The sequence below is a fragment of the Pongo abelii genome, chromosome 11, assembly GCF_028885655.2.
Source record: "Pongo abelii isolate AG06213 chromosome 11, NHGRI_mPonAbe1-v2.0_pri, whole genome shotgun sequence".
NCBI lineage: Eukaryota > Metazoa > Chordata > Mammalia > Primates > Hominidae > Pongo > Pongo abelii.
The window spans coordinates 133,147,958-133,173,444 of record NC_071996.2 but is presented as its reverse complement, the minus strand read 5'-3'; the positions used below and the strand labels follow the sequence as shown (position 1 = coordinate 133,173,444).

The following is a 25,487-nucleotide window of genomic DNA, read 5'->3' as shown; positions in this document are numbered from 1 at the left end:
AATACAAGAGAGCTACATTGTAAAATACAAGAGAGCTACACTGAGGAAGCAGATTTTTCTGAATTTGCTTTATGTGATTTTTCTTGATTTGATTGCAATTTCTATTTAGCCTTGGGCTTAGGGGTTTATTTTAAAGAAATACCATCATCCTATAAAATCTTCTCATATTTATCCTCAATATATAATAAAACAAAATAATAAAATGAAATAATATAAAGAATAAAATGAAATAATAGCGAATTCCTCATCCTCATGTAGAAATACTTTAGGAGATTTTGCTTACATATTTGAAATCTGAGGAAATTGACTAAAAAAGAAGTAATGGAAATTGGAGTCCCAGAGTCCATTGAGCTAACCTCAGCAGGAAAATTAAGAGGGATGATTTGAAATGATAATTTTGTGTAGCCTCCAGAAATGTACACAAATACAAAGGTGTTATGTAGCTCAACTCTGGCTCTGTCAAGACTGCCTAGGAGTGAGGGTGGAATGTCATAGCCTAAAAAATGCAGAGAGAAAAACGATTTCAGGTTATTTTAGTATTGGTGAAAACTGCTGATTGCACGCAGGCAAACATACCTGATCTTGTTGAAATCAGGACACGCTACTATTTAAGTAGTATTTAAGACAGGAACTATTTTATGCCCTGTTAATTTGTTGGAGGTAGGAAGACATTAGTGTATTTCTGGTTTTGGGGAAAAGTTTGGAAAGTCTCTTAAAGCCATTATTTAACTTTTTTTTTTTTTTTTTTTTTTAGTTTATTATATTGTTCCAGAGACTCACCTTTTTACTTTTTAGTGCAAGGAAAAGAAAATGGGTAAAATGTTGAAGAACGGACTTTTAGGTTCCTTTAGTATTTTTCTAGTAGGTGTCTTGCTGCAGAATATTTCCTGTCTGTTAATGAGAGATTTGAGCTGCTAGCATGGGATTTAGGAACCTTTAAGTTTTCTCGTGGCTTACTCCATCTTCCTGCTTTTTTCTCTTTCTTAACTTCACTTCTGACTTAGAGTTGTGTTTTCCTTTTGTTATATTCTTAACTGCCTTCCCTGCTGTTTCATTTTCCTGATGCATCTCTTTAGCAGGTGCTCAGGAAGAACAACTAGCTGATCCCAGCTTTCTGTTGTGTCTGCAACAAATTCTTTCACTTGCTCAAGAGACTTTTATAAACACTGTCTGAAAAATTTTTGTGAAGCAGCTGCGATGGCTGGGGAGCTGGATTTTTAAGACTTTTAAAGTCCATTCCAACCCAGGACCTCTGTGATTCCGTGAAGCCCCACCGTGGCTGTTGGTTACTCACGGGAGGCCTGATTGTCCCAGTTCATGGACAATATGGGACATCTGTTTAGGACTTTCCTTTAAGCATTGAAGCATGTGATTCTTAGAGAGGAATGTGTGCAGTAGAGAGAGAAGCAGAGGTGGAAGGAGCTGGGGGTTCCTTGGCTCTGGGATGGGAAGCAATGCCCTAAGGCAGCACCCACTGCAGTGGGACCAGATATCCCTAGGTCCCCACTCACCTGATGCTGGTGACAACAGTACTCACTCCAATGAGAGCAGCTCTGTGCCCACCTCCCAGCCGCAGCCCATGGAGTCTTTCTGTAGTCTGCAGTAGCGATCAGGGACTTGTCCAACAATTTCTGTCCTCTTCCTTATTGTGGTTTTGAAACTCAAACGCCAGGATTCAGTGCCTGCCTTCTCGGGCTCCCAGTAGCAGGCCTCCCCTAAGGACAAGTAGCGCATGCCCAGCTGCCTGGGCTGGGGGCAGGGATCTTGGAAAACAAGTAGGTATGGGGGTGGGGAACACACTATCCCTTTACCAATGGTAGACTTGGAAAGGCTCCTTCCTGCTGATGGGAGGGGGAGCAGGCAAGGATTTCAGGGGAAATGGCCAGGCAGGATGGCGGAAGCTAAAGTAATTTGCAAAGAAGGTGGGTGGAGATTAGCTCATGAGGAGCACTGGTTCTTAACCATTTATGGACCATAGAGCTTGTCAAAGAAAAAAACAGCCTGGGCTTAGGTAAGGAGAGACTTCATTGAAAGCGGCGATTGTCATAGGGTGAGGGGGAGCTTTTACAATTAGAGGAGGGGACTATTGCAATAGGGAGAATGTTCCCACCATGAGGTCTGCAAGGGTCTCAAAGGTCAGGCAGAAAGGAACTTTCTTTTGTAGGGAGGATTAAACATGCTGGAAAGATCTAGTGTGGAGGAGTAGGGATGAGCAGGTGGCACAAACCAACGGTTGACCAGATGTCTTTCCTTGGTTGTAGTAGATTCCTGGGGCCTCTGTGCAAAGTGCCACAAACTCAGTGGCTTAAACAACAGTAATTTATTCTCTCACAGTTTTGGAGGCCAGGAGTCTGAAATCAACATGTTGGCAAGATTGTTTCCTTTTAGAGGAATCTGTTCCAGGCCTCTGTCCTGGCTTCTGGTGTTGCCTGCGATTCTTGGCATTCTTTGGCTCATGGATGGATCACTCCCTTGTCTGTCTCCAGCTTCTGTGTCTCTGTCTCTTCTTCTCTTCTTATAAGGATGCCAGTCATGCAGGCATCCATGACCCACACTAATTAGTGTGACCTCATCATATCTAACTATGTCCACAAAGACCGTTTCCAAAAAAATCCACATTCTGAGGTACTGTGGATTACAACATCAACAAATCTTCTTTTGGGGGTACACAATTCAGCTTGTAACGCTTGCAGTCCGTAGCTACTAAGGAGGTTACTCTGCATTCCCGTGCTGACTCAGGCTGAGGGGGGATCAGAGTTCAAAGGCCCGCAGGGCAGAAAAGACTCAAGTTTGGTTAAGTCACATTAGCAGGTATCTTGCTCAGATGGGTCAATGGGGACAAAGGTTCAGCTATTCATTTATGAGAATTTGAGGGGTCTGTGTCTGGCCTTTGGGGGTCAAAGGGGTCATTGGTGAGTCTTATCTAAGTCATATGGGGAAGGGTGGTTCTTTGCAGTTAGTTGTTTCCTGGAATACAAAGGGATGGCGATTTCACCATCACTGTTTTCCAGGTGTACAGGGCTCAGGTAAAACTCAATGCTGTCAAGCTCTTTGAAAATCTGATGAGAATTATAGCCCTCTTTCTGGAAAGAGGTCAGATATAGAGAGGAGTAATTATTTATATGCAATTTCTTTTTGTTTTTGTTTTTTGTTTGTTTTTTTGAGACAGAGTCTCGCTGCATCACCTAGGCTGGAGTGCAGCGGCACGATCTCCGCTCACTGCAAGCTCCACCTCCCGGGTTCACACCATTCTCCTGCCTCAGCCTCCCGAGTAGCCGGGACTACAGGCACTTGCCACCACGTGCAGCTAATTTTTTTTTATTTTTAGTAGAGACGAGGTTTCACAGTGTTAGCCAGGATGGTCTCATGATCCGCCCGCCTCGGCCTCCCAAAGTTCTGGGATTACAGGCGTGAGCCACTGCGCCCGGCCCTTTTATATGCAATTTCAATAGATTCTTAGACCCCTTGGGAGCCTTCTGAGCTCAAGAGGCCCAAGTAAGAAAAACCAAACAAAGGGCAAGGAGTGAGGGTCAGGCCAGGATGATCCAGGCCCCAGATCATCCTGTTGGGAGCATGTGGGAAGTGCGGGAAATACTGTAGTAGGCATGGCTGGGAAGGCTTTCTGAGCTCAAGAGGCCCATGGTTCCAGGTTAAAAAAAAAACCAAAGGGCAAGGAGTAAGGGTGAGGCCAGGTGCATCCAGGTGGCCTCAGATCCTCCTGTTGGGAGCAGGTGGGAAGTGTGGGGAGTATTATGGTGGGCATGGCTGGGAAGCAGTGTCGGGGCCAGACTCTCCAGGGCCTCATATGAGACTTTCATTTGGTCGTCAGTGAGAATCCAGTGGACTTTTCTCAGCAGGTGAATACAATTTTCAATGCTGTGCTTTAGGAAGATTCTACTTTGACAATGGTATGTAGGAATTATTGAAATAGGGCAATGAGGAACCGTAGGGAAGCATGTTAGGAAGTCATTGCAGTAATTTCTGATGGTAGGCGTACTCGTGTGGTTATTATTTATCACTTTTGTTTTAATATCTGCAGTATTAAAACCCTTAGGAAGAGCACTTAGTAATGATGTCCTTAAGGACTTGTTCACCCTTGGAAACACACAGAAACTTCTTGTATGAGTTAGCTAAGGCTGCCATAACAAAGCACCGCAGACCGGGTGGCTTAGACAGCAGATATTTATTTTCTCACAGTGCTGGAGCCTGGGAGTCTGAGATTAGGTGTCAGCAGGTTTGGTTTCTCCTGAGGCCTTTCTCCTTGGCTTGCAAACAACTGCCTTTTCACTGTGTCCTCACACGGCCTCTCCTCCTGGCATGGGCATCCCTGGTGTGACTCCTCCTTTTAAGGGCATTAGTCCTATCGGACCAGGACCCCACCCTAATGGCCTCATTTTCATCTCATCACCACTTAAAGACTTTATCTTCAAATACATTCTGACATACTGAGGGATGGGACTTCAATATATGGATTTTAGGGGGATGCAATTCAGCCCATAACACTTCTCAAGGGACTGATGCCCCATCCCAGTGTAGGATTGGTGTTTCTCTGAGGATTTGCAGGGATCTCTATCAGGAAAGCAAAAGAGAACGTTTGTGTCTGCAGAAGCTACCGAGCACCCCAAACCGCAGAGGGCTGCTTCTGCCTCAAGGCTGCGGCTCGTCTCATCACACGCAGTGAGGTGATTGACAGGAGCCCTTCTTGAAGGAATGATGACGGCTGAAGCCCAATGGCTGACATTTAATTTGTTGGGGGTAAGGAGAGTGCCAGCTGTGAGGCTAATGGCTTGTGGTGATATCCATAATTATAACTCTGATATGAAAGTAATTTGAGCCAAAAAGATACATGAAAAAAGATTAAATGGTAATTTTGATATCTGGTTTTGCTCAGCCCTTTCTGTTGACAGTTCCTTAATTGCTTTCTGAATTTATTTCCTTTCCATTATTATTTCTATCCATTGTGTCTCTAGGGAGCAATGCTCTCTTCATATCACATTCCGGCCCAGGAGGGGAGGGTGATCCCATTCTTCCCCGACACCCACAGGCTGAGAGGGTGCCCATCCGAGTCGCTTTGGTTCTGAACAAACTTCCCGTGCATCCCATGTTAGCTCCATCAATCTGCTTTCTCAAGTGCGAAGAAACTTCACCCTGGTGATTTTTCACTTCCTCTCAGCTTCATAATAATAAAAGAACACTTAATTGCTTGATTTCACAAGGCTTTTCCTTGTTCAAAAACAAAGGTGAGGATGGAATAGTAGTGCAGGTGGAGAATGACTCGTGGGATGAGAGATAAAATAATATATGTAAAAATCATCCAACTAGAAATCACTGTAGTAAGTTTATATTCACTATTATTTAATGTAGTAAGTTTATATTCACTATTATTTAATTATTTAAAATATAGTACCAGCTCCTTTACCTAGCATTTGATAAATTACTTTCAATGAGTTTCCCAGATACCCGAAGTTTATTCTTTAAATTCTGATATTATTCTTTGCAGTCATTTTTAAGAAATGGTCCCTCAGTACACTATATGTACCAGCAGAGCACATAGAATATAATTTACCCTCTCTGTTGTAACTGAAGGGCATTATCTTGGGCATTCATTTAGAATCAGGCAGTAACTGAACAGAAGCCCTAGGACATTGCCGTCTCACCCCCAACTCCACCCAATGGCCTCCAGTGGCCAACTTCTTGACTCCATGTTTTTCCCTTTCATATATTTTTCCTGCTTCTTTCCAAGCCAGATGTCTCTCTGCACTTATATCACTGAGCTGGTTTTTAGTAAAAACTTTTCTTTCTAATGTGTAGCTTCTAATTTATTTGGGCTATGCAAGTAGATAATCAATTTTGTTAGATACGTGTTCAAAATGAAAATAAAATATCCTAACCAAAGGCCTTCTCCAGGCATATGGTGCATAATTATTCATAAATTTTACCTACTTTAGGATTTTTTAGCTTTGTTCAGTGGCATATGCTAGGTAAGTAAATTATTTTATATATGTGTGTGTGTGTGTGTATAACTTTTTTTAGAGACAGGGTTTCACTTTGTCCCCCAGGCTGGAATGCAGTGACACAGTGTGACCTCGAACTCCTTGGCTCAAGCGATCTTCAGCCTCCTGAGTAGCTAGAATTACATGTATAAGTCATTGTGTCCAGCTAATTTTAAATTTTTTTGTAGAGATGGGCAGCAGGAGTGGGGGTAGAGGGGGTCTCGCTGTATTGCTCAGGCTGGTCTAGAACTCCTGGCTTCTAGTGATTCTCCTCCCTCAGCCTCCCAAAGGGATTACAGACATGAGCCACTGTGTGTTCAGCTATATAAAATTTTGATTGAGTCATGAGGCCACTTTAAGAGACGTTAAAATAAAAGCAAAGAAATTTAAAAAGAGGAATATCATTTTATTTAGCTTATATAACGGTTACTGAATTGGCATACCTAAAAATTATTAAATTCAGCCAATTTACTAATTTTGTTGACTTTAGTCTACTCACAAATAGAGTATGAAATGTGCAACATAACAATTTGGACGGCAGCTGAGACTTGGTGCCCTGGTGGAAGAACTACGCCTTGTTAAGGCAGAATTCACTGGGGTGGGCTGTGTGTCCGGGGCACCAGCTTTGCAAGGCTGATGCATGGTGAGCTACATCACATGCTGCATGAGAGGCCCTTGGAAATAGGTCTTCATGAAGACATGAGTTTGAGTTGAGAATTATGGAGCCCACCTTCTGGAGCCACATAGTATAAAGCATAATAAAAAAACATGTAGTGCAGTTCCATTTTTCCTGACTACATTTTTCATGGGGAGGAATTGGGAAGAACTCTTATTCAAATGAATGGTGTTGGCCTGGTGTCATCCCTTGTCTAGACTGACAATGTCTTCTCCTGTGGGGCCTTCACAGCATGAAGCTTTTTGTGTAATAACACTATGTATTTCCACCTACCTCCAGATTCTTAGGGGAATTTTGGATTCACTATTTCCTGGCCAGTAGTACCTGTGATTTAAAAAACAGCTGTCATGCTCTCTTGCCTACATTATATCTCTATCAGAATATAGGACTGGCAGGCTCTGAAGGCCATTGGGCCACAGCTCCTGCCTCTTGCAGGAAAAGTGGGGTTATCTCCATTGGATGGATGTAGCAACAAAAGCCCAGGGGTCATGTGACTTCTTGAAGATCAAGTGACTACATTTCTTTTCTTTTTTGTTTTTCGAGACAGCGTTCACTCAGTCGCCCAGATTGGAGTGCAGTCACATAATCAGTGACATGATGTTGGCTCACTGCAGTTTTGACCTCCTGGGCTCAAGCGATCCTCCCACCACAGCCTCCTAAGTAGCTGGGACCACAGGTGTGTGCCACCACACCCAGCTAATTTTTGTATTTTTGGTAGAGATGGGGTTTGCCATGTTGCCCAGGCTGGCCTTGAACTCTTGGGCTCAAGTGATCCTCCTGTGTTGGCCTCCCAAAGTGCAGGGATTATAGATGACAGCTAGCATGCCCAGCCTGAATTTCTGACCTGGGACTCTTTTCATGCTTATAACAAAAATCTATTTGTCCTTTGTCTTCTTTATGAAGTATGGAAATAAATGACTTATAATATCAGCAAAAAATATAAACTCTTTTTTTGTGTGTGTTAGAAAATTGAAATAGAAAAGGATACAACCAATGTGCTTGGTGGATCGGTCTTTAAAAGCCTTTTTCAGAGGACTGAAAGTTATTGAGAACAGTTGTATCTAAGCAAAGCTAATTTTCAAAATTATAATTACTATTTCATTGTCTAGATTATAAGGAACATATTTGGAATAATAGTCACAGATGATGAGGTTATAATTTAAATGGGAAGCAAAGCAAATCAGTATTTAAAATAGCGCCACACAATTAGGTTGCAATTATTTGAATAAATTGGATCTAAATACTGGAAATATAACCATGTCATAATCTCTGTTCTGGAATGTACATTTGCTGTTATGGAATCTAGAAAGGGAGCTCTTTTTTTCTTATTTTAGTTACCATACTCTCCATCCTGATTTTTACTTGTTGTAGAGCTAATGTTAAGTTTTGATAAATAAAATCAAGTGTCATAAAGGATTTCCTATTTATTGAATTCATTTTGCATGTTTTGAAATCAATGCAAGGTTGAAATGCCAGCTTTTCATCTTTTGGTTCTTCTTCAGTGGATGTGCTCTGGTGTCTGCCAGAATTAGCCGTATTCAGGACCTTTCCAGGGCAAGTTGTCACAGCGTGGCCAGAGCAACCTGCAGCAGACCCTCCCATCTGCATAAGCATGCCAAAGGCCTCAGCCCAGAGACCGGGACAAGCCACGTGTCCAGATAAACACCATGATTTAAGATACATTAGGACTGCTCACTTAGCCTATGTGAGCCTTTTGCCCAGAGATGGTCCTGGCATCACCCCAGGGTATTAGAGATTAATGGCATTATAGAAGGTGGACCTGCCAAGGGCCCTAGACATGATCTAGATTTGAGACAGCTCCCTCACTTCACCCATGACACCTAGAGAGTGGAGATGATGACCACAAGTGGATAGAGAGTGCCATTGTTCTCTTGATTTCCCAGTTAGTGTTCTTCTACAGCAATGTTTCTGGGGACAGAAAGAGGAAGGAGGGACACACACACTGTCTGTGGGTGTATTCTCAGGGAGGTCTGTGAGTTGGCTAAGACAACGTCTAATGTTTGTGTGCTCTCTTGTTACCATCACCCTAGATCAGAAGTGACCACTTTATGATTGAGTACCACTCTGAGATACAAGGCCTGTTTGGGTTGATCATAGAGTTGGCCAATGAGAAAAAAAAATCAGTAATAAGTAAATGATGTATTTGCTCCAAGTGAAGGCCCAAAGTCACATGGAACCATAGGACAAAAGTTTCAAGGTGGGTTGAATGAGGAGAGGATGTGGGAGGAGTCCACATCACATGGCCCATGGTGGCCCCATAGCCCATGGTGGTCCATGGTAGTAGCATCAGTGGGCACACTCCAGAGAAACTTCATAGCATGGTCACCTATGAGCAACCAACTAGCTGCAGCAAAATAATATTTTCTACCACATTATATTAATTTAAGTTTATCAGTTTTGCAGTTTTTAATAAAAATATACTTGTATCTATTTGAGTAACAACTTTAATGGAGGTTAACATTGGGTGTTTGTGAAACTTGTTTTCCAGTAAAAGGGGTCCCTTCACTTTTAAACTTTGATAAAGCATTCCATGCCATGCTGGCCTTATCATTCAGATTCCTGCATGCAGGTCCATGTCTACCTGGGGAATTAAACCCTCGGAAACCCAGACTCTTAGCTGGATCCTAGCTACCCTCACTTCTTGTGGCTGCTTGCTTTGCAATAGCTTTAGAGAGATTTTTTTTTTTTTTTTTTTTGCCCCTAGTCTCCTAGTGAAGGGATGACCACCACAGAAATGTGACACTTTGTCCTCTACAAAACAATTCTTTTTTTTTTTTTTTTTTATGAGATAGAGTCTCGCTCTGTCACCCAGGCTGGAGTGCAGTGGCGCGATCTCCGCTCACTGCAAGCTCTGCCTCCCGGGTTCACACCATTCTCCTGCCTCAGCCTCCCGAGTAGCTGGGGCTACAGGCGCCCGCCACCACTTCCGGCTAATTTTTTTTTGTATTTTTAGTAGAGACAGGGTTTCACCGTGTTAGCCAGGATGGTCTCGATCTCCTGACCTCGTGATCCGCCCGCCTCGGCCTCCCAAAGTGCTGGGATTACAGGTGTGAACCACTGTGCCCGGCCTTTTTTTTTTTTTTTCCTTAAGACAGAGGTTTGCTCTTGTGGCTCAGGCTGGAATGCAATGGCACAATCTCGGCTCACCGCAACCTCCGCCTCCAAGGTTCAAACGATTCTTCTGCCTCAGCTTCCCGAGTAGCTGGAATTACAGGCATGTGCCACCACGCCTGGCTAATTTTGTATTTTTAGCAGACATGGGGTTTCTCCATGTTGGTCAGGCTGGTCTCGAACTCCTGACCTCAGGTGATCCGCCTGCCTCGGCCTCCCAAAGTGCTGGGATTACAGGTATGAGCCACTACGCCCGGCCTCTACAGAACAATTCTAAACCCTGTGGACGACTTGGAAAATGCATCATTGAGTGGGGGTGGGGAGGTGTCACCAACTGTCCTGCCTCGACTCTGTCGTTATTGTAAATTCCCATTTACCCTTCTAAGAATGAAACTTTGGTGATAAATGTTACTGCTAATCCTAGTAGATAAAGTCTTTGTAGATTAGTTCCTAATCCTAGCAAATAAAAGCAACTATACATATAGAATGTTAGACCTCAAGTGACTGTATCTTGGGTAATGGGAGGTAAATATTAATACAACTTTAAAATAATCACCTAAGATCATATTGCACTGTACTTTTGATTTCTCTAACCAGCCATGAGGAAAGTGGGCACTGGTCTTTTAGATTTTATATGAGGAAGCTGCAATTCAGAGTCACTGTCCAGTCTGCAGAGGAGGCAGGGCTGGAGCCCAGTCTCTCATGCCCGGGTTCATAGCTCTGTTCTTTGCCTCATTCTGTAGCCTCAAGACAACCCTGTCTAGCTCCAGAAAAACTGCAAGAAAGTCTTTGGGGCATACAGAGCTACCTCCCTGGCCCAGGAAATTATGACCCTGTTAATAAAAATGTCCTGTAGGAGAGTCCAGAAACAGGGTGGGAAGGAGGACGGAGTTAAGGCCAGGAGACTGGGCTTGGAGCTACTCTCACTTGTTCTCAACGGTAGAGGACTTCAGAAAGGCTGGGTGACTTGAGAAACGAACATTCCATCTTTTTGTGTTTCATGTTTTTTTCTGATGGATCTTGAATTTTTAGATGCTTGTCTTCAGATGTAAATCTCAAACTCTGCTCAGTGCCAAACAAAATTACTTTTGCCTTACTCCTAACTTGCTTGTCTGTGCCATGATGTCCTTCAATTAGCATGCACGATTAGGAATTTACTTATTTTTGTTTTTATTATTATTATTATTATTTTTTAATTTTTTTATTATTATTACACTTTAAGTTTTAGGGTACATGTGCACAATGTGCAGGTTTGTTACATATGTATACATGTGCCATGTTGGTGTGCTGCACCCATTAACTTGTCATTTAACATTAGGTATATCTCCTAATGCTATCCCTCCCCCCTCCCCCCACCCCACAACAGGCCCTGGAGTGTGATGTTCCCCTTCCTGTGTCCATGTGTTCTCATTGTTCAATTCCCACCTATGACTGAGAACATGCGGTGTTTGGTTTTTTGTCATTGCGGTAGTTTGCTGAGAATGATGGTTTAAAAAAAAAAAAAAAAAGGAATTTAAAGCTCAACAGTTATGAAGGATGGCTGAAACAAAGACTAATGATTTGGGGGCTTGATACTCTATGTAGTTACTTGTTTCTGAATGTATGCTAAGATTCACCCAGCTCAAGTCTTTCCTTTAAAGTAAATGATTAAAATCATTTTTTTGGAAATGTAGAGTACAGTAAAAACAATCTGGTATTGACTCTTCCCTGTGCCATATATTATGTTTGTGGTCTGTGAACTTCTCTAAGTCTTAGATGTCTCACCTCTAAAATGGAGTTGGTAATATTTGCCTTACAGGGTTATTTTTAGGTTTGGAAATCCTATTTTCAACGCTTATAGCACTGCTCAGTTATATGAAAATTTGTGATGAATTTTATTTTCTACACAATGCATTGAGTGTGTTATTGTTCATAAATTAAATTTGCTGTGACTGTAATTCAGGTGATCTGGCTCTTTGGCAGCCACACGCTTGAATGCTTGATTTTGCTTTTTACAATGGTTCATACTGATTGCCAAACTACTAAAAATGCTGCTGTAGTGATTGGTACTGCTGTTTGGATTTTATTTTTTCCTGTTACCAGCAAAACTTCTGTTTTTAGAAGCAATATTTATAGAATGAACTGGCCGTTAATCTATATTCTATTCAGTGAAATTAGATTTTTAATGGCTGTTTGCTGAAAATCTTCCCTGAAGAGCTGGGCACAATAGAGATACTGATAACAGTATCTCATGTTGGACATTCTACAATGCAAATGTTTTAATGAGGATGCAAGTGCGATTGAATTTTAACTAGAGATAAGCTATTGTTTTATTTTAGCAAGTCACTTGTACATTTGCCTGAAATATGCAAATACATATTTTGGTCCAAAATAGTTTTGTATATTGGAATAAGTTCTTGCTTTCTACCGCATAGTAATAGAACTTGTCACTTTAAGATTTCTTATTGGTTCATCCGGTTCTCTCTCCCTGTGTGTGTAGATGTGATAAGGAAAGTAAATAACTGAGTCCTTCATAAAATTATCACAGACTCTAGATGTTAGGTCAGAAGACCAAAGATAACCAGTTTGGAGCTCATTGTGCCTACTATTGGTCAAAACGAAACCTGGGCCAAATAGCCTGGTAACTCCAGGCCATTCTGGCAAAGTGCAAAAAACAGTGAGCCCAGCATGTTCCACCCAGCTTTGTGTCCGCAGCGAAGCTTCTGGAATCATAGAGCTGCAACCTTCCGAGGGACAGCTCTCTTTGTGGACAGCTCTCATGCACAGCTGGGTCAGTCTAAGTCTGATACCAGTGGAAGTTTTGGACCCAGAGCTGTTCTCCCTCACCTGAGGCATCTTTACTGGCTGTGGCTGGCTCTACCAGATGCCTTCTCCCTTTATGGTAAATCTCTCTCTGGGATGTTTTGTCCTTTTAACAGTCACGCTTCCACCAGGGTCCCCCAGTGTATCTAGAATGCCCATAATGTCTGATCCCCAATAGTGGACTCAGTTGAAGCCTTTCTGGCCTGCTCAGTTGATATTTATGTGGGTGACCAGAGATCCCAATTCCACTGATTAGAGTTTTATACCCAAGTCCTAGATTCTCTCTGATAATCCTCAGCAGTGCCTCAAAGAAAGTACTATCCCCATTTCAAATATTCAAAAAGTGAAGAGTTGAGAAGTTACTTTAACTGCTTAAGGACTAAGAGGTATTATGTGGCCGTGCTGGGATTTGACCCTAGTAGCGCTTGACTCCAGAGTATGGTTGACTTCAGTTTGCAACTAATGCCTTAATCCACGTTGTGATTGATCAGCTGCTAAAACATAGGAACAATAAGATAACAAAAAGTGACAGGCTACCAATGCAAAAGCTTCATACTCCTTACCTGCATATTGAAGAAAAGGGCTTCAAAGAGACTCAGGACTGAGTGGTTATGGAGATGGTGTAACATGCCACCGACACTATGTGACGAAGGTTTCAAGGTGATTATTTATGATTTCCTGTCAGTACATCTTAGAGGAAGGGCTGGTGGAGACAAGTTCAAAGAACTGGGTTGGAGTTCTGCTCTGTCACTTAGGGACGCTAAACCTGCATGTAACCTCGTAGGACTTTGGTTTCCTTCTCTGTAAAGCGAAGGTGAAACCTCACAAGGTCGGAGTGGTTGTGGGGATCTTTCAGAGCTGTGTCAGTTGCATGCTTTGCCAACCTAGTTGATTTCAATCAATTTGCCGATAAGCCTGTTCTGTCTGTGGTCTGCCTACTGGTCTCCTGGAATTCCAGCTATTTGGTTCTTTTAGAAGATGAGGACTGATTATTGAGATTTCTACAATTGTGAAGTGGCAGAACTTTGTAAATTTACTTCTTATGTAATTCATAAAGTGACCCATTTTATGATGAACTTTTAATGTGTTGTGTCACAACAACTGTTTTCATGTAAGCCAGGGATTCCCAAACTTTCTTGGTTCCTGGTGGCCTTAGCATCCCAGTAAATTTTTTATAGTGCTTCAGGCCAAAAGGTATTGCTAATGGTTCTTTTTATTAAGTAGTTGGGTCCTAACAACTTATGTGCAAACGACGTTGTAGCTGTTTGAAAAAAATAACACATAAATTGAAAGAAAAAATACATTTACTTTATTCTTAAGCAATCACAGTTACATACTGCTGGGACTATGTGCCTGTGGGGCACTATACAGCTGCTCAGTTGATCACCTCATTTCCCGTTCACATCGACTGTCAGGGAGTGTTTGCTTTTTTTATCCCAGCAATTGCTGAAAAACCCAGCTTTGGTAAGTTATGGTATCATCAAAATGTAATAGGATCTAATGTTGAAACAATGAACTACTTCTAGCTAGTAGTTTGTGAAATGTCTGACAGAAGTTGTAGATCCTGTGTTTCTCTTGAAAATTTAAAAAATATAGTCTGTGGTGCCCTGTGACTTCAGCTTGGCACCCCATGGCACTTTGGCACACAGTTTGGGAACTGTGGATATAAGCAGCATACACATTGCCATATTGGCATTTGACAGACTTGGAAGCTGCCCTTATGGTTCTCTAAGATGCATAAGCATCACGAAAGGACTGCAGCCTGGAACCCAGTCCTGGTGACTGATCTTCCAGTACACTGTCGGTGGTTGGGGAAATGATACATTTCTGTGCATTGCCAAACGAAGCTGCTCTTACAGTTCTCTAAGATGCCTAAGTATCACGAAAGGACCGCAGACTGGAACCCAGTCCTGGTGACCGATCTTCCAGTACACTGTCGGCAGTTGAGGAAATGATACATTCCTGTGCATTGCCAAACGGAGCAAATGCAAACCCATTGATGGTGTTCCCATGACCCTGAGCCATCCTCATGAACGTCAGATGCAGGCTCCCCGCTGGATAGAACTGGCCATCTGAATGCAGGTCTCAGTTAAGAATGTGGAACAGTTGCTTTCTGAATAACATTCTTCTAAGTGAACTTACTACTTTCCAGGAAACCGTTCTCTTCTACCGCATCCATGGGCTGAGAGGCCGTTTAGAGTGTTTCCTGTGATTTCTGCAGCATGACACAGTGGGCCACAAATGCTCCCTTTTCTGGGTCATTTGCTCTCTTTGTTGATAAAGGACACTCATCCTTCCTGTTTATTTTCAGAACTTGTGCTTAGGTTTATTGGGCATGGCTTATTCCAAAGTCTGAAAACCTTTCATCATCAAAACAAATGGTACCAGGGCACAATGTTAATATTTTACATCAAACAGAACTTAAAACACAAACGACATTAAAATAATCATCTGCAAAGTTATGGTGTTATTTAAATTCCTATTATAATTTTTGCAGGATGGATTGATTTTTCTCATGACAAAAACTTTTATGTGATAAAATTTCACATTCTGAATATTTCTAGCAAATGGGCTGAATCGGTGATATAATTCTGGGAAGAAGAAGATGGTAAAAATATTACAATCCAGACATTACTCCTGCCTCATTGGGAGAGCTCCACAATTATTTAGCCATTTTTATTGAAGCTATAAAAAGTAGAATGTACAATCCACGGAAGAAAATCGTCCTTGCCTTTTCCTGCATTGGGTCATACACATAAGCAGCAATGTGTGACACTGCTGCTGTGTCTATGGTGTTTGTCATTGTGTCCCTCCACCAGCACTTTAGGAACAGAGGCTTTGCATGTTTTCAGGGCCTACTGCAGGGGTTAGCAAACTTTTTCTGTAAAGGGGCGGATAGTTAATATTTTCAGCGTTGTGAGCTACAAGGTCTCTGTGGCAACTGTTCACCTGTGCCGTTGCCATGTGAAGGCAGCCAGATAGTATGTAAAACGAATGAGTGTGGTTGTGTTTCAATAAAGCTTTATTGATGGGCACTGAAACTTGAATCTTATCGAACATTTACATGATTATTTGGAATATTAATTTCTTTTGATTTTTCAACCTTTAAAAAGCATAAAAATCATTCTTGCCTCATAGGCTGTACAGACACAAGTTGCAGGTCAGATTTGGCCTGTGGGTCAGAATTTGCCAGCCCCTGGGCTACAGAAATGCCTGGAACAGATAAGTTGCTTAAATGATGAAGATCACATTTTTATTTATTTATTTTTGAGATGGAGTTTCACTCTTGTTGCCCAAGCTGGAGTGAGGTGATCTCAGCTCACTGCAACCTCTGCCTCCTGAGTTCAAGTGATTCTCCTGCCTCAGCCTCCCAAGTAGCTGAGATTACAGGCGCTCACCACCACGCCTGGCTAATTTTTGTATTCCTAGTAGAGATGGGGTTTCACCATGTTGGCCAGGCTGGTCTTGAACTCCTGACCTCAAGTGATCCACCTGCCTTGGCCTCCCAAAGTGCTGCAATTACAGGTGTGACCCACTATGCCCAACCAAGATCACATTTTTAATTAAAATCTTTATTATGAACTATTTTAAACCTACAGAAAAGAACGGAGAATAGTATAATTAGCATCTGCCACTGAGATTCAACAAACGTCATTCTGCCATATTGGTTTACAATTATTAAAAAAATAAAACAGGCAAATACAGTTAAAGCCCGCTGCCCTCACTGCCACTACCCTACTCCTCCCCAACCCACTTCCGTCCCTCTCTACCCAGAAACAATGATTGTTCCAAGTTGGGTTGTAAGCTTTCTGTCTTTTCAAATATTTTTACGATGCAGGCATAAAACATGCATAGACGTATGACACTGCAGGATCCTTTCACAACTTGCTCTTTTCCCACTCACTATGGTGTTTCTGCGATTTGTCTGTGGCTTTCAGATATAGCTCAAGTTCATTCATTTAAATTTTCATGCGGTTTAATTTATTCACCTTTTATGAGTCTTATTTAAGAGATTCTTTTCTATCTTGATGTCATAAAGATATTGTCCTGTATTTTCATCTAAAGCAGGAATGAGCAAACTTTCAGCAAAGAGCCAGAGAGTAAATAGTTTAGGCATTGTGGGCCACGTGTCTGTTGCAACTACTCAACTGTGGGAAAGCAGCTTTGGACAATGGACACACTGACGGGTGTGACTGTGCTCCAATAAAACTTGATTTATTAAAATTGGGTGATGGGCCACATTTGGTCTGTGAGCTGTAATTTGTCAACTCCTGATTTAAAAGTTTTGAGGTTGTATTTTTAACATTGTCCTACAAAATCCATCTGGAATTCATTGTGTGTGTAGATGTATGGTATCAGTTAGATATTTATGTCAGTCCCAGGGGTCAGCAATTAGCAATTATTCAAGTATCACTTACTAAAAAGTTGATCTTTCCTACACTACTTTTTTTTTTTTTTTTTTTTTTTTTTGAGACAGAGTTTCACTCTGTCACCCAGGCTGGAGTGGAGTGATATGACCTCGGCTCACTGCAAACTCTGCCTCCTGGGTTCGAGCGATTCTTGTGCCTCAGCCTCCCGAGTAGCTGGGATTACGTACATGTACCGCCATGCCCTGTTAACTTTGTATTTTTAGTAGAGGTGGGGTTTCATCATGTTGGCCAGGCTGGTCTTGAACTCCTGGGCCCAAGTGATTCGACCACCTCGGCCCCCCAAAGTGCTGGGATTACAGGCGTGAGCTATTGCGCCCATCCTTCCTACGCTAATTGTTAATGCCTTCCCTGTTATATTCTAAGTTTCTCTACATGGCAAATCTCTGTGCTCTCTCATCTGAAACATTGTTCAATGTAATTATAGATTTATAATAAATTTTTATTTCTGGGGGGGCATAAAGCCATGTGTCTTTATTCTTCTTCAAATTATCTTGAAAATATTTGGTCCTTTCATCTCTCATTTGTGTTTTGGATCAATTTGATAAGTCAGAAAACAAAAAAGAAGCATGGGATTTTGATTGGAATTGTACTGTCCTACCTGGATTAGTATTCTCATTATGTTACTAGCTGAAGGACCGTGAACAAGTTAGTTTCTGAGCCTCAGATATAATATGCAGATAACAGTACCTCTGCCTCACAGGGTGATAGTGAAGATTAAGTGGATTAATATAGGGAGCATGTCGAGAACCATGCCAGATATAGCATAAGCACTCAGAAATCTTAGCTATTAATATCTTTAGTAGAAGTCTTCTTATCAAAGGTATCAGGACAGTTAATCAGGTCAGTTAATTAAATAAGTTGTGAGGAATTATGAAAAAGTTTTAGATCTACTTTAAGCATCTTATTTCATCTTAAAATGCATAAATATATATTCATGCAGGAGTGGAAAAGGTTTTGTTGACCCTTTATCCACAGTTCCAAGTGCCAATTGTGGCTTATTTCCTTGTATGGTTTGTAATTTTTTACTGTGCGCTGATTTGATAAGAGTCTGTGTGTACGCATGCATGTGTGTGAGTCCCATGTGTCCTGTATTGTGAAAAGTGTCACTCCACTTCTGTACTGATCCTAAACACGTTTTTTTTTTTTTGTTTTTGGTTTTTTTTTTGTTGTTGTTGTTTGAAATGGAGTTTTGCTCTTGTTGCCCAGAATAGAGTGCAAATAGCACCACCTTGGCTCACCAGAACCTCCGCCTCCTGGGTTCAAGCCATTCTCCTGCCTCAGCCTCCCGAGTAGCTGGGATTACAGGAGCGCACCACCACCCCCAGCTAATTTTTGCATTTTTAATCGAGACAGGGTTTTCACCATGTTGGTCAGTCTGGTTTTGAACTCTTGACCTCCAGTGATCCGCCTGCCTTGGCCTCCCAAAGTGCTGGGATTACAGATGTGAGCCACTGCACCTGGCCCTAAACACATTTTTAATGTTAATTTTTGATTTAGGATGTCCACATGAAGGAGATGTTGTTAATCACAGGGGACATTCATATGGGAGGTTTTAATTATTCATGAGAATTTTATTTTTTTTTAATCCAAAGACCGTAGAGATGTCAGTTTTTCTGCTGTTACCTCAGGCCTGCTGGCGGATCTCTCTAGTCACCCTTCTGCTCTCTCTAAACAGACAGGAGGCTCTAAGAGGCTTCATGTGTGGGCTTAGTTATAGTTGCCTCTCCTTTCCTGTGCTCAAGTCCCCATTTCCTATCCTCATTTGAGTATGTGTGTGTGTGTGTGAGGGGGACCTTCCTGTAAAAACCAGAAAGCCTGCTAGACAGATTCTAAAAGAGCTGGAACACTCCCATGTGATTTTTAGAACCCCAATTCCCAGAACTGTAGGTCTTACTTCCAGCTCTGTAGGCTGTGTGGTCAATGCAGTGTCATCATGTGCTAAGTTCTCTGGTTGTGAATTTTCTAATCATTCCTGAAACTTGAGGATCCCCCTTTTCTTCCACCCCTTTTTAAAGCTTACCTCCAAATGACAGCATTTTTAATTTTACCTAATTTTTTTTCACTGGAGAAGGGCCTGGCCATCAGTTCAATTAAAATCCCAAATAGTGAAAATTTCCATCGAAGTTTCTGTTGTATGGATGCCTATGGCATTTGCATATGCAAGATAAGTCACGTGTCTATGATCTTTGTTTTTGAGACAGGGTCTTGCTCCGTCACCCAGGCTGGAGTGCAGTGGTGCTGTCTTGGCTCTCTGCAACCTCTGCCTCCTAGGTTCAAGCAATCCTCCCTCCTCAGCCCCTCAAGTAGCTGGGACTACAGGTGTGTGCCACCATGCCCAGCTAGTTTTTGCATTTTTTTTTTTTTTGTAGAGATGGGGTTTCGCCATGTTGCCCAGGCTGTATGGTGTCTATAATCTTTATACACTAACAATTCACATAGTTCAACATGGCAAGCCTTATCAAATGGGATTGATTTCATCAACATTCTAAAACATTTCAGAGGATGCTCTGTGTTCAAAAATTGTTTGCTTGAAAAGCCATTAATTCTATATGGCTATACTTTTCTGACAGTTTTCCCAGTGGGTTCTTCTAGCCTTCTAATTTTATGCCTTAATTGGAAATGCTAAATGTTTGCATTTAAAAGAGAGAATTTGAATGATCAGTATTGTAGAGTGTCTTCAAAGCTGCAGTACCTTTGCCATACTGCTTCAATAGATACAATTATACAGGTTTCTTCTGCTTCCCTGTATAGCTTATATATGGCGTACACAGAGCTGCAGAATTAAGGTGATGGTGGGTTTCTGCCCTCATCCCTTTGCTTCCTGTCTGAACTCCTAGGCTGCAGAGACTCCCGTCTGTGTTGTGACCATCCTTGTTTCTCTGCTTCACAATCCATGACTGTTTCTAGTTGGTAGGGCTTTTACAGGTGACCTCTTCCACTTTCAGCCCTGTTTTTTGTTTTGTTATTATTTTTTTCTTTTGTTTCTTTTGTCTTTCATGACTACAAAGGTCCTCTCAGCTTCCTCATGGAAAAAAACAATAAAACAACCCTGGCCTTTGAGCAGATTTGCTAGGCAATCAAAGATCCTCTTTTTAATCTTGCAATGAGACAATCTGAACACATGTGCAATTTGTGGGTCTTTGGCTCTTGTTGATTTTAAAACAATTGGTACTGGATATCTAGGGCCACCTGCTCTTTTGGTGGCTTGAATTTTTACTCATTTTCCTTTTTAGTTTTGTTCTTAGTGTAGCTGTCTATATGAAGTCTGCTGTATATAGAAGGCTTATCTCCAGATAAATGAGGTTGGATACCCGAAGACTTTAGATTTATCTGCAGAGCCACTGATTTTTGTCCTATTCCCGGGAGCAGATGGGTATTAAAATTAGAGCAGCTGTTTCCAAGTAAGGTTAGAAAAGCTGAAAAGAGAGCAGAGGGAATTTTGTGTGCCTGCAGAGAGAAAAACACACATCAAAGTAGTCAAGAGGCCAGGCAGGTACCCAAGAACACTTGGCACTTGACGGCTCAACCCAAAGCCTCCTCTGACTTTTACTAAACAAGGTGACCCTGATTTTTCTGCTCTTGCACCTGGTTTCACAGGCACTCATAGATTTCTCTCTCCAACTTCTCTTAAGGATCCCAGGCCACCGAGCCTAACAGATACAGAAGAACACTCTTCCTGGTAGGGAATACTCTGAATAAAGAATGATCTAGAAAGCAATGGGGTCTCTTCTTTGTTTCAGACAAGAAATATTTTTTGAGAGCCTACTATGTGCCTGGTTTTCCAACTCCCTGCTACCCCACGTTGGTGTCATTTGTTCTTTATTTATTCTTTAAAAATAAAGAGCATGTCATTTGTCCTATTTAAAAAATAAAGAAATGAGAACATTTAAAACGTTTGGAGTCCCTGTCTTTGGGGTCCCCAACAAAAGTGAAAAGTTCTTTTCAAAGTGCTACTCTGACTTGAGTTTCCACCCCTGTTTGGCATGTTTCATTGACTTTCTGTGTCTTCTAGGAGGAAGGTCAAACTCATTAGGAGGACACAGAGGCTGCTGGATTTTGGCTTCTGCTGGCTCTCCTGGTCCCTGTGGCTTCATGTGGCCGCTGTGCTGGAGGGAGCGTCACTCTGGAATCTGTGTGCCATTCTTGCCTGGGAGGAAAATCAGGAAGGAACCTTATGGTTACTTTTGGGTAGAGGCAAGTTAGTTTCATCATCTTTCTTAAATATGACAACCAAGGAACAAAGAGTATGTCAGATATGTGTACATGGTAGGTGTTTTAAAAACAATTTTCCAAAATTGCAAAGCACAAAATATGTACAGAAAAGCACCCCCCCAAATATGTACAGCTCAATGTATTATCATAAAATGAACTCCTGTGTAACCACCACTCAGATCAAGGTTGACAATGTTGCCCTCCAGCAGCTTCCTCGTCCCCACCTCTCCCAGCTCCGCAAAGTTAATCACTCTTCTGACTTCAAGCATGGGTCACTTTTGCTGTTTACAATCTTTACACAAGTGGAAAAAACATTGTGTTTGGGGAATTTGTTCTACTTGTTGTATAAGGCTATAGTTCTTTCTTTTTCATGGCTGTATAGTATATTTTATCAGTGTACTATAACTGTTGTCATCCAGCTCATTAATATTCTTTTTTGTTTTTATTATACTTTAAGTTTTAGGGTACATGTGCACAACGTGCAGGTTTGTTACATATGTATACATGTGCCATGTTGGTGTGCTGCACCCATTGACTCGTCATTTAACATTAATATTCTTATAGTTAGTACTCTTTGTGTTCTGTTTATTAAATATTTGTTTACTATAAGGTTATACAGATATTCTCTTCTATTATCTTTTTGAAGTTTAATGTTTTACCTTTCAATTGGATCTACAATCCAATTGGTGTTTATTTTTGTATATGGCTTGAGAGAGGAAAAAATCTTCATTTTTTTCTCATTGGATATCAGTTTATTGAAAAGACTCTATTCTAGAAGTCAAGTGTCCCTGTGTGATCCTTTCTGTTTCTTGTCTCTGTTCCGTTGGTCTATTTGTTTATCTTTCTGCCAATATCATGCTATCCTAATTACCATAGCTTTAAAATTCCTGCTTTCTAATAGAGCAAGCCCTCCCACATTGTTCTTATTCAAGCGTGTCTGTGCTATCGTGGGCCATTTTACAGAAGCACACAAATGTTGTGATTTCTGTTGCAGCAGCATTGAATCTTGTAAGTTAAGAAAAATTTGAGTCTTTCTAATATCAAGTTTTCTAATTCATGACTGGAATATTCTCCCTTTACAATTCTCTTCATTGAGATCATGCATTTTTAACATTTGATTTATTATTAGGAATTTAACTTTTTTATCTATTATAAACTGTACCTTTGAGAAAATTATCTTTAGTTTGCTGCTGATACATGGAGATGCAAAATATTTTTATTTTTTGGTAAATTTTGATCTTGCATGCAGCAAACTTGCTGAAGTTCCATATTTTAATAATTTATCTGCATGAATAATCATATAGTCTCTAATTGACAGCTTATTTTCTTATTGGATCCTTATACTTTCTTTTTATTTTTGCCTCATTGCACTGTGTAGGACCTTTAGTGCAGTGCTCAATGGAAGTGGTATTAGCAAACATCCTTGCTTTCTTCCTGATTTCAGAGAGAAACTGTTCTACCTTTCACCAATAAGTATTATATTTGCTGAAGGTTTTTTGTAGATACTCCTTATCAGATAAAAGAAGTTTCCTTCTATTCCTAGTTTGCTAAAAGTCTTCACTCTACCTAGATGTTAAATTTAATAAGAGTTTTTTCTGCATTGGTTGAGATGATCATACAATCTTCACAGGAAATTTAATTCCCAGTTTGCTTGCAGACTTCTTTTCCTGAGTATGAAAGAGGCAGAAGTTGACATATTTCCTGTATTGATGGCATTGTGGTTTCGTAAAAAAGTTTGATAGGATGTATGAGTGTCTCTGATGAGAGGTGAAACAAAAATGTATGCACTGGAATTGTTCTGCAACTTTTTTATTCAAGAAACTGGTCTTTGAATGACTACAAGTAAAAAAAAAAAAAAAAAAAAAGCATTTCATTTGAGGCTGGTGTGCCTATGTCAGTAAGTGCAGTTGAGTGCTATCTCTTAGGACTTAGTTAAATATGGAAACCAAGGGACAAAGGGAAGATCAGGTTTTTGAAGAACAATTCATTTAATGCTTGATAGATCTGCAACTGAGCAGGGCTTATAGATTCATCACTATGACTTATCACTACATGTTAATCAGACTAAAGCAATTACCTCGAAATCTCAAGGTAATTGAGTATGTTTTAAAGAGACAGCATGAAAAAGTAGGGAAACAATATGTAAGAGTTTATTTTTAATGGATTCATTTTATAGCCACATGTTTCAATTCTGCTTATAATTTCCTTTTAGCCTACTTACAAATGTGACTCAACTCACATACAAAAATCAGGACAAGCTGGTTTCAAGAAAGCTGACTCAGAATTGAGGGAATAATGGATTGACCAAATTAGTCTTGGAGTAATTTTTTGAATTGATGTAGAGTTTCTAATACAGAAGTAAAGACCTATCAAAACATGGAATGTGTATTTCACTAAGACATGTAGTTCTTGATTCAGTAAAGTGAATGAGCATTTTTATTATTTGGATTTGGAAAAAAAATCTTGGGATGCATTTCTTGGCTGAGTCTACTACTGGCATAAGCACTATAGTGATTTTTTTTATATCTTTATTCCTAGTGAGTAAGCAGTTGGTGTTGGAATATAGTTGAAATCCTTATTGAAGAAGGTGGGAAAAATTTCTTTTTGAGACAAAAATACTGTGACAGTTGGACCCCAACATTGTTCATTTGCGTTTCAGAAGGAAGATGACATTTACAACCACTGTAATTCCTGTTTTGGACACAGAAACACAATATTAAGAACTTAAAGGCCTTTAGAACGTTCTAGTCCCATCCCTTCCTTTTACCGTTGAGCATGCTGAGCCCCAGGAAGCCTTCTTGCCTTGTCCAAAATCACCTGCAAATGAGACTGGAACCTCAGTCTTTCCCTCCCATATCGCGGTACCTCCAGGTGGCAATTGTTCATTCTCATTTCTCCAGTAACACTAAGCTATAAATTCTGGAGTCATCTTTGTTGTAGCCCCCATCTCCAATTGGCAGACACAGACACTCTCCTGATATTTCAATATCCCCTTAGTCTGTGTGATCTTTCCCCACCCATCGTCTTCCATGGGTCCACCTAGTTCTATATTTAGCCTTGGCATGGGTTGCTCATCATTCATCTCCCTTTAGTTCGGCTGATGGATGGAAAGGTACAGGCATAATTTCCATATTTCTTCTAGTGAAGGAAAGGTAGGGGTATGACCCTTTATTGTGTTCTTGCTTCAAGGTGGACTATCTAGATGAGCATTCTTTTCATAGTACCAAGATTTATTCTGCAACCTTCCTGCACATAATTATGACTAAAAGAATATCTGGTCCTTTAAGTTGTTTTGCCAAAGGTCCTTCTGTTATTTAATCACTTGGTGCACAGCAGTCCAATTAGGGAGTTGCATGGGGGGAGAAAATAGATGTTATTGCTATCAAACTCTTAGGGCCCTGTTCAAGATAGTTTTCTTTTTTGAAGTCTTTCCAGGTGACCCCACCTACCTGTTTTCCCTCTTTTGTGAACCCCAAAGTCTGTACTGTCTAGATCAGGGATTGGCAAACTAAAGGGCCAGATAACAAATATCATATAAGCTTTGTGGGCCAGGTGCTCTCAGTTGTCACTACTCAACTGCTGGTGTATTGCAAAAGCAGTCAACACATAAACAGGTGGCTGTGGTTGTATTCCAATAAAGCTTTATTTACAAAAACAGACACTGGATTTGGCCTGTGGTTGTAATTTGCCAACCTGTAGTTTGTACTAACAATTTCTAAATTTTGGTTTTGGGACCAGGTGCATCAGAATCATCTGGGAAATGTTGAAAGATACAGGTTTCTAGGCTTCACCTTTAGAGTTTCTGATGAATGGCCTGGAGCTGGGGAATCTGTGTTTTAAAAGTTCCCTGACTGATGCTATTGCTCATACAAATCACTAAAACAATGGCCCATTCTAGTTACCTGCTTCCCTTCTTCATTCTTTCCTTTTCTATTTTCCTCCCTCCCTCCTTTCCATCCTCCAGTAAATATACATACAAATAAATACATAACATTTTATTTGTGTTTAAGATTACATAAAATGGCATGATTCTGTAGACTGTTTCTTTTGTAGATTGCTTGTTTATTTCTTTGCCCTATTTACTGAGGCATTTATCTTGTATTTATCCTAAAAATTCTTTCTATAATAAGGGATTTAGTCCTTTATAGTATGTTGTACATTTCTTCCTTCATGATAGTGTTGCATTTTAAATTTACTCATGGAGTTGCAATGATTAAAAATAATTTTGATGGTATGAAATGC

The 25,487-nt window shown here is 40.8% G+C and overlaps 1 protein-coding gene, 1 long non-coding RNA gene and 1 other non-coding gene across 4 annotated transcripts in view; 1 reads left to right on the top strand and 2 right to left on the bottom strand.

Annotated features, from left to right (window-relative positions):
- The window catches only part of LOC129058154 (uncharacterized), a 37,955-nt gene extending 36,028 nt beyond the window's left edge, over positions 1-1,927 (bottom strand). The window contains exon 1 of the long non-coding RNA XR_008523055.2: positions 1,512-1,927. This is a non-coding gene — a long non-coding RNA (uncharacterized LOC129058154). The remainder of the gene's footprint in view (positions 1-1,511) is intronic.
- The window catches only part of DNER (delta/notch like EGF repeat containing), a 365,099-nt gene that overhangs the window by 89,861 nt on the left and 249,751 nt on the right, over positions 1-25,487 (top strand). The gene's annotated exons all lie outside the window — the stretch shown is intronic.
- Positions 18,821-18,882, bottom strand: LOC112132456 (U7 small nuclear RNA). The gene has a single exon (XR_002914224.1). It is a non-coding gene; the product is annotated as a U7 small nuclear RNA (small nuclear RNA).